This window comes from Falco punctatus, assembly GCF_963210335.1.
Source record: "Falco punctatus genome assembly, chromosome: 1".
In the NCBI taxonomy this organism is placed as follows: domain Eukaryota; kingdom Metazoa; phylum Chordata; class Aves; order Falconiformes; family Falconidae; genus Falco; species Falco punctatus.
This window is the reverse complement of record NC_137580.1, coordinates 49,380,693-49,389,407: the sequence shown is the minus strand read 5'-3', so window position 1 is coordinate 49,389,407 and position 8,715 is coordinate 49,380,693.

The following is an 8,715-nucleotide window of genomic DNA, read 5'->3' as shown; positions in this document are numbered from 1 at the left end:
TGTCATTACATTTTTTTGCAGTGTCTTTCAAAAGCTAGTTGTGTCAAGTATGCCAGGTGTTTGATGTCAGTAGTCGGACATGAGCACTTAGAAATGTGTTGTTTGTGATCTGATTTTGGGTAACACAAGCTTTGCCATGCTTTGATAGATCCTTGATGCTTTATTACTTCAGGGCAAAGACAACAACAGCAAACCTCACCTAAGAATCCTCTTTTCTATCTCATATATGCAGCCTCTATATGCAGCCAGATATTCAGCTGCAGAGTAATGAAAGCCGAGGACATTCAGATAAAAAACAGCAACAACCTGGATATGGACTGGCTAACTCACACTTGCACTGTCGGGGACTACCATCCTATGAGGGGGCATTAAAAATGTGGTAGTACTTCTCACTAATGCATGGAAGTAATTTAGGACCAGAAGCAACAGTTTCATGCCAAAACTAGAAAAGACACACAGTGGAGAAAAGCGAAACAGAGAAATCTCAGAAGAATCTCTGTTTGTCGAGCTGATTGCATGTCCACCCATGGCATTATGTGCAGCTCAGATCATCTACTACCACTTAAGGGAACTTGACTGTGAATGTGTCTATTGGTGAAGAAACACATCTTCTAAAACAGTGGGAATTTTACCCTCAATATAGCAAATGATCTTACTTCTGTGCTCAGAAACGAACACAACTCAGATGTGAACCAAACTAATTGCTTTTTAATTTGTGGATCATTAGAGAAGAAAAAAAGGCAGTACTTTTCAAGGCCTGACCCAAAGATTATTGACGCCTATGGATGCTTTGTTATTTTTCATGGTCATTTCCCCAGCCTCTTAGTAAGTCTGTATGTGTGATGCCTGGGCTTCCATGACTCATTGTATTGCTCAGATTTCACACTGAGATGGAATGAATGTGTGATATCAGTTTGAGGAGAATAAAAATCATTAGAGAATTTGTCCAAATCCATTTGGGACAACTTATCATAAAATGAAGTTATATATTTTCAGATTTTCTTAATGTATTCAGTCAACACATGTCATTCCAAGGAGAAGCAGTTGAGTTAGGATGGTTTCCAGTTCACTGTATGTTTTCAGGAATTTGCTACAACAAATGAAAAATCAGTCTGTCCTAGGAGGAGAGGGAGCCTACTAGACGTCACTGGGTGTGTGGACTTGGATGAGCTCTACAAAACCAGTATCTTCCAAGAGATCAGCACCATTAGATGCTGTTTGAACACTGATAAAACAAATGTGCTAGGCACAGGCAGTTCAAAACAGCCTACAGTAATTTTTTTACTTTGCAAAACAAATGTCTTTGCAAATGCAAATTCAGCATTCAGTCAAAGCTTGTGGTCACAAGGAAGTAATCAGGGTTTTTTTCCCTCATTCTTTTTTTTTTTTTTTTTTTTTTTTTGTGTGTTAGTTCCTTTTATTAAATGGTCTTTGATATTCCCTGGAGATATGCTGCTGCGAAAATATTGCTGTGCAAAATGAACTCCTAGTGTCAAACTTCTCTTAATCTTCACATTTTTTTTAAATATAGTTCTATATTTAAATATTTTCTAGCATAGAAGCACTGAACCATTTTCATTAACATGGTCTATATGTGATATAATGGTATATAAGGCTTTCTATTTTAATCACTAATTTTGAGAGAGTAGCTGTTTGATGTGCAGCTATTTCAAGCCAATTCTACTTTCTAAAATCCTTCTCATCAAACTGGATAACTTTCTGATATAAATATTTAATAAAAAGTATCACACCGGTAATAATTTTTATTCTATATTGTAAGTTTGAAACTATTTTTACATGCATGAAGAAACTGCTGTTACTCTCATATAAACATGAAGATGCCAACATATATCTTTGAGCATCTTGACAGCTTGTGTATACATGTTCCAGTACAGTTAAGTACTTTAACGTTTGGGACTGAGTTTGGATATGTGACAATGCTTTGCCTGCTGCTGTCTGTAGCTCTAATAGGAAATTCAAGCCCATATTAGAGTAGCTAAATTAAGGTTGAAATCACAGACTTCCTAATGAATTTGTCAAACTTTGTCCATAGCCAACAGAAAGAAGTATGGCATTGCCTGTCTCTTAGGGGCTGGGGTCCAGCCTCTGGGAATCCTGCCTTGCAGGCATCACCATGTTAGTTAAATGGCTTTGTGTCCAGGACAGGGCTGGAGATGGTGTGCGCTTGGCTGGCACCAGAGTGGGGCTCATGGTGGGTGGGATGTGCCCAGTGCCGTAGCCAGGAACTGAGAGCTGCTAAACACTTGGAGCCCTCACAGGCAGCCTTTCTTGGGAAGATTAATGGAAAATCTGGACGGATAGTGGCAATGTGAGCCAGGGCCACCTGGATGTGCTGTCATCCCATTAGGATCTGTCCTGAGCACAGACACTCACTCTTTCAAAGACTCAGCTGAAAGATGACTTTTAAAGAATAGTTGGGAGATAGGGAAAGTTGAGCCAATACTAACCTTTTAGGTCATGTCCTAATGACTACAAATTGGGCTCAGAAATGAGAAAAGTGGGCTGATTATCTCTTTTTTTAGTTGTTTGAGGGTTTCCAAGTATTCGTGCACCTAAGAGGGCTCCCCCGGCTGGGCTTTGCCTCAGGCTGTTGTGGTGAGGCAAGCATGTATGTGCACGTGGGAGGCTTTACAGAGGAAGTGAGCTACCAGTGAAACTTAGCTGTTTCCAGGATTAACAGCGGCTGAATAAGAGTTTTCCTCATCACACTTATGAATTTAGATTATTTGTCAATTATAGCTGACTCTTTTGAACCTCCTTTAACCTTGAACCTTTAACCTCTCTGCCTGCCGCCTTCTCTGTACTGGGGATATATACCTCCCTCCTTGTACCCCAAATCGGGGGTTGATGTCTATCATCCCTTCCATCTTCCCACCAGTGGGTGATTGCTCCTGGTAAAAGTACTTAAGATGTTGTGTGGTCCAGATTTGAAATACTTTGGACACAAGAATCAGCTTCTTTCCTTATGGGACTGCTCCACATCCTACTTTGCTTTAGTGATAGAAATTGTATTCCAGTTTAAATTTTCCTTTTTCCTAACTTCTTCCTATGAGAGCCCCTCTAATTATACCAGACAACTGAGCCAAATCTGCTTCAGCCAAATCAACACTGGCTAGGTTCGAGTTTGATGGATCTAACTTCCCTTGAGTTTGGAAAAGCACCATGCATGTGACAGAGTGGGAAAGCAAAGACATTCCTCTAGCAGTGCTGGATGGGCTTCCTGAGACCCGAACACCTCCACACCTGGGCATGAGTCTGGGTAAAAGCTGATGGCCTGGGACCACATTGCCACTATCCATCCAGATTTTCCATCAATTTGATTCTCTGTACAAGCTGTTAAAAAACTGATTTTTCTGCTTACAGAGATAAAACAAAGAAAACCCCACCTGTTTTTCAGCCCATTGTTATTTACGACAACTGGGACTGAATCTTGTTTCTGTGTTTCCCTTCCCCCGTTTCACTTCCTGAGTCCAGGCTACAGGTAAATTTGGAATCCTGTCTTCCAGGTTGCAGGCCATATGCAACATATACTGAGCATTTTGAAGGGATTCTGGAAAGAAGTTTAGAGTTTATTAGAAGATGGAAACACTTAAGTTTCTAATGTGCAATTAGGGAATTGCAAATCTTTCATGAAAATCCAAATAGCTGGGATAAAAAATTCCAACAGCCTAATACCCATTGTAACATCCAGGCCTGGCATTTAAGTTAAACATCTCTGTCTTTCAAGGTGTGACCCTCCTCGCTCTCCTTTTCATAGCCACGAAGCAGCATTTAATGTCAGGTGCCTACTGAGAAAATCTGCTGCTTCTGCTCTACCAAGGATTCATGCACCCTTTTCTTCTACCCTTCCCAAAAGCAGGGAGAGGGTTGCTTAAGTTGTAAGAGAAATTGTTTGACAGGAGTTGGGCCAGGTTTGGATTGTTTCCAGAGCAATCCCTAAAGCAGCAACTGTGAAGGTCCTTACAAACCACCAGCCTGAATCATTTACTTGCTGTCCTTTGCCATTTGCTTATCTGTGTGCAAGCTAAAAATAGAGATGAATTATGGGGCTCTAAGCAACTGTGTTGAGCGGAGCATTAAGATGATGATGATGATGTGTATTTAACAAGAAATGCTTTATAATTGAAACAGAAATAATAGGAGCTAAATATAATCTTTTAAATTCATTTCGAATCTGCATTTGGCAGTTTTGTCATTATGGTATTTGTACTGATTTCCTTATTTGAACCAATATGAATCTTTTTTTCAGACTCCAAGCATTTCAATGATCCAACATTTTTGGTACACATCAGCATGGAATATCTGATAATTACAAGTCAAAATTTAAGATCTTTTTTCTCCCCTCCTAGACAAAGTTCCTATGAAGTTGTCAAACTGGGCGTTAGTGAACCCTCAAAGAGTGGCAGAGGGAAACCATATTTTTTTGCCAAATCTTTTTGTTTAACATTAATGCAGAAGTCCAGGGTGGTGTCACTTTCACTCTGGTTGTAGAGATACACAAGTTAGTTCTTCTCACACTCATCCCAAGCCAGAAGTGCTCAGGGACACCCACCTGAGTCTGGCGTGCACTGTTTATTGCTGCCAAGCCAAGCTATAAAGTCCTCCTGTGTGATTTCCCTCTTCAAAAGCTCCTGCAGAAATCCCTGCACCACACTTCCCCACACATTGCAGAAGTTCTCTAAGTTCTCCTGGGCAGATGACAAGCACCTTCTTTCCTGCAGGACAGATGTTACACACCCAACAAAAAAGCAGAAGCGCCTTCTTCTTGGGTGTGGCATTGCCCATGGATAGCTGGCTGTTACTGGGTAGTACAATGTGTGGCAGAAAAGCAACTAGTGGAATACAAAGCAAAATACCAGTGTTTCTTAGTCCTTAAATTGCCCAGTAAATGGGCTGTAAGCCACCATGAGTAGTTCTCTCACCTAAATGTAGCTGCCTAGAAGTTAGGAGTCTGGTCTCAGCTAACTGTATCCCTCTATGATTGTGGAGAAAGAGGATTCATCGCATCTTATCACGACTAGTGCTGCCCATTGGAAGTGTGTGACTCTACTGACTACTGAAAAAGTGTGGATGCCAGTTCAGAGTCAAAGAATCCTATCCTAATCACAGAATTACCCACAAAAACTCAAAGAGCAATGTGAGCCAATAATTAACTTGAAGGCATCCCTTTAGGAGAGATTTTATGCAACTTTTTTTTTTTTTTCCAAAACAAATAATTTGGCTAAAAATACCAGCACTGCTTCAGTTCAATCTCAACAGAAATACACAAACAAACAAAAAACTTCCATTAAAAACTGCAATTGCTGAATAACAGGATGTGACTTCCCACCACGTTCTATTTCTAGCTGTAGGCTTTTTGAAAATGCACCAGCAGCCCCATCGCTGAAGTGGTGATGTTGACTGAACTTGTTGGTGAGGGAGCTTTCCAATGACAGCAAGTTTTGTCTCTACCTCTCCATCAGGTCTGCCAGTGAGTGAGTTCAGAATTAAGTCAGGAGGGGCAAAGGCATCACTGCATCATCTTTCAGCCCTTCAAAAAAAACCAAAGAGCACATACTTGGCAGCACTTTAATTTCTATGGTTACTGATGAATAACAGCACAGCTGGGGAACTGTTTCTACAACCCACTAGCAGAGATAATTTAAGAGGTCACACTTTAGCAGACCCACACTTTCTACAGGGATAATAAAACTGAGGGCCATAGGTTGTGCTCTTTGGATTAGTATCAAGTGGAGTACCCTGCCAGTTACAAATTTGCCCTCATTACTGTCATTGTTTAGAAAGCAGTAAGTGGAAAGATGGCTCTTCATTCAAGACCCCAAACCAGGGCTGGTGGTTCTTGGACAAAATCTTGACCAGAAACACAATTTGCTTGGATTTTGTCAGCCTCAGATATTGATGTCTCCCATGCTAATGCAGGCAAATGCTAGATGCTGCTTGGAGAGCACTTCTGGCCAGGAAGACCTGCATGAAGGCTTTGCTTTCTACCATGGGGACAGTGACATAATTTTCCAGCGAAGTCCGGAAAAAATAATTGAGCAACCCTGAATCAGAATGGTTTGGGAGCTCTGAGACAGAATTCTTGCATGACCAGGGTGAAATGGCTAGTTTGTGCTTTCAGTTTTGATCCATACTTGCCTTTCTTATCTATTAGGGTACCAGTCATGAAGCCCCGGAAACTTCACTGCAATATAACATATCTTTAAATAACTGATGGAACAGACTTTAGAAGCCTTTTGGGCAGGGAAAGCCTGTTGCTTTGTTTTACACAATGCCCTACTCATGAGGGAAGTTAAGACAAAATTCACCCTTCTTTTTGCCTGTCATGCTCTAGCTGTGGGATCCTCTGAAGAAAATTAATTCCCAAACCAGTCAGGGACAACAAAGACTTTCAGATTATGTTTTTTACTTTTGCAAATCCAAAAATGTAGCATGTAGTCAAGGAACAGAACAACTATTATTTTATATGCTTGTGGGTAGAATTGTAAAGAACACTGTTAAAAATCTAAAATAATTATTAATGCACTGAACCTGTGAGCCAGTGCACAGAAATGCACTGTTGCGGTCAATGCAAATGTTACAGCTTTACATTTTATTCAGCATAATATAGGATTAGTATCAGATAAGACAGACAAAATCCTTGTAAGTCCTTTTGCAAGACTGCTTTCTACATGTTGTCTCTACACACACTGGAACAAGCACATCATTGAGATTAAAACCATTGACATCAGTAGAGTTTCACCTGGGATGGATTTGGCTTACTTTTGTTAATCGCGTCATTACCCTCAAGCTACGCTGAACAATTCATTAGTGGCAGACAGCTGAATTTCTAAACGTGTGTGTAACCTAACTCTAACCACCAGCACAGTAGAAACTACTCTCAGTAGCTCATCTGGGCAACCAAGGACACCATGAGATTGAATAAATAAGGATAAACAAAGAATGTTTTTCAATTTGCTCTCCATCTGGAGTACTGGGTATTTTTCCAGCTCTGGAACCGAGGCACGTTTGCACACTATTAAAAATATTCCTCTTTACCTTCTTCCATCTCTGATGATCCCAGTGAATTTAAGAGACTTTCATAGATAAGAGATTTTCCTTACTTTTCACAGCTTTCAAAGACTGAGCCAATATGCCACTGATTGCTTACTTTTTGAAAATTCCTGCTTAAATCTTTTTTTTCTTAGTCTAAGGCAAAGGTGAAAGTATGACTTTTACTTTTATTTCTTTCTCCCTAAATGCCTATTTTCATCTACCGGTTACATTCCTACAAACGTTTAGGCAGTGCCAGGTGATGCCCTCAGCCACTGGAGCCATCGGCTGTTTGCAGCATGGAGCTGGTGGAGCAGCAGCTGGGCTGGGGTGGCCAGGGGCAGCCAGCTCTCCCCAGCGGTCCCCAGGGCCATTCCCCAGGGGTGCTGGCTGCATGCAGCTGCCCTGCTCTGGAGGAGAGGTGAGCTCACTAGTGGGCAGGGCTTGCCTGCGCCAGCTGGCTGGAGTGCTTGACCGCCTTTTTGAACTTGCTTAATTTACCAGTAGAGGCTTAACCTCAGAGCCTGCAGAGGCACCTTTCACTGGCAGGTACAGGTTGGGTTCCTTTTTTTACTTCTGTCTATAACACCACTTAAAGAGGAATGGTATTGCTTCATCCCTTTGTGTTAGACTGGATAAACAGGTTGTTTCCTACAGAACTTGCAGTTTAACTGGTGTGTGCAATACCCAATACAGGACTTCAGTAAATAAATACCTCTCCTGTCACAGCACGCTCCAAACTATCCAGCTGCAATGAGGTCTTTTACCATCTCATATCAGCATACTCTTCATACAGTCCCTCTGCTGCCTTCTCCTCACCTCATCCAGGGCACGTGTTCTCTCTCCTCTTGCTTCTTCCTTCCTCATTTCTTCTTGGGCTCCTCTCTCTTCATTGGCTCTCAGCCCCTTAACAGAACCAGCCACAGCTGCACCTTATCTACATCGGCCAACCCACCACCCCTGAAGCCAGCCCACAGCTGTATATTATCAATGCTAATTAACCCAGCTTCATTCCACCCAAACAATCTTTGATGTCAAATAAGGTTTCATTTCTTGAGACATAAAAAATGAACTAATCTGAAATGTTGTTACAGCTTTTGTCTTCTTTCTCTGTCTCATGGTCATATTTTTTCTCTGTAACAGTGCTTCAGGAGTGGAAGGACCACCAGTCCATCAGTGCAGTGCTCCTCCTTCCCCCCATGATGGCTGACAAGGACAGAGGCTGTAGGGGGATATTCACAGGCTTGTTTCTGGATCTCACCAGAATGGCTGGGTGCAAGTGAAGCAAATCTGGGGACATGTGAATGGATACTTATGGGTACCTTCCCTAACAAATACCCCAGTCTGGAAATTAATACTTCTGTTAGTGTCAGCAGAGAATGCTGCTCGTGGCACCCCGTCACAGACCTCTGGAACAGCTTTTATGAACTGTACACTGTAAGTGCCTGTGTCTGTTCAGGGATTATAAAGGGATTCAAGACAATCACCTCAGCTGCACCATTTGGTCAATATCTAAGGCCAAGAAAGGCAAGTTAAGACGACAACCCCCTGGGCTAAACGTAGGTCTAGATGGAGGGTTGCTCAGCTCACAGCTAGATGAAGTATCACAGATTGTGAGTGATTTCCTTACTCAGGTACTATCCACAGAGTAAAAACCTGAGA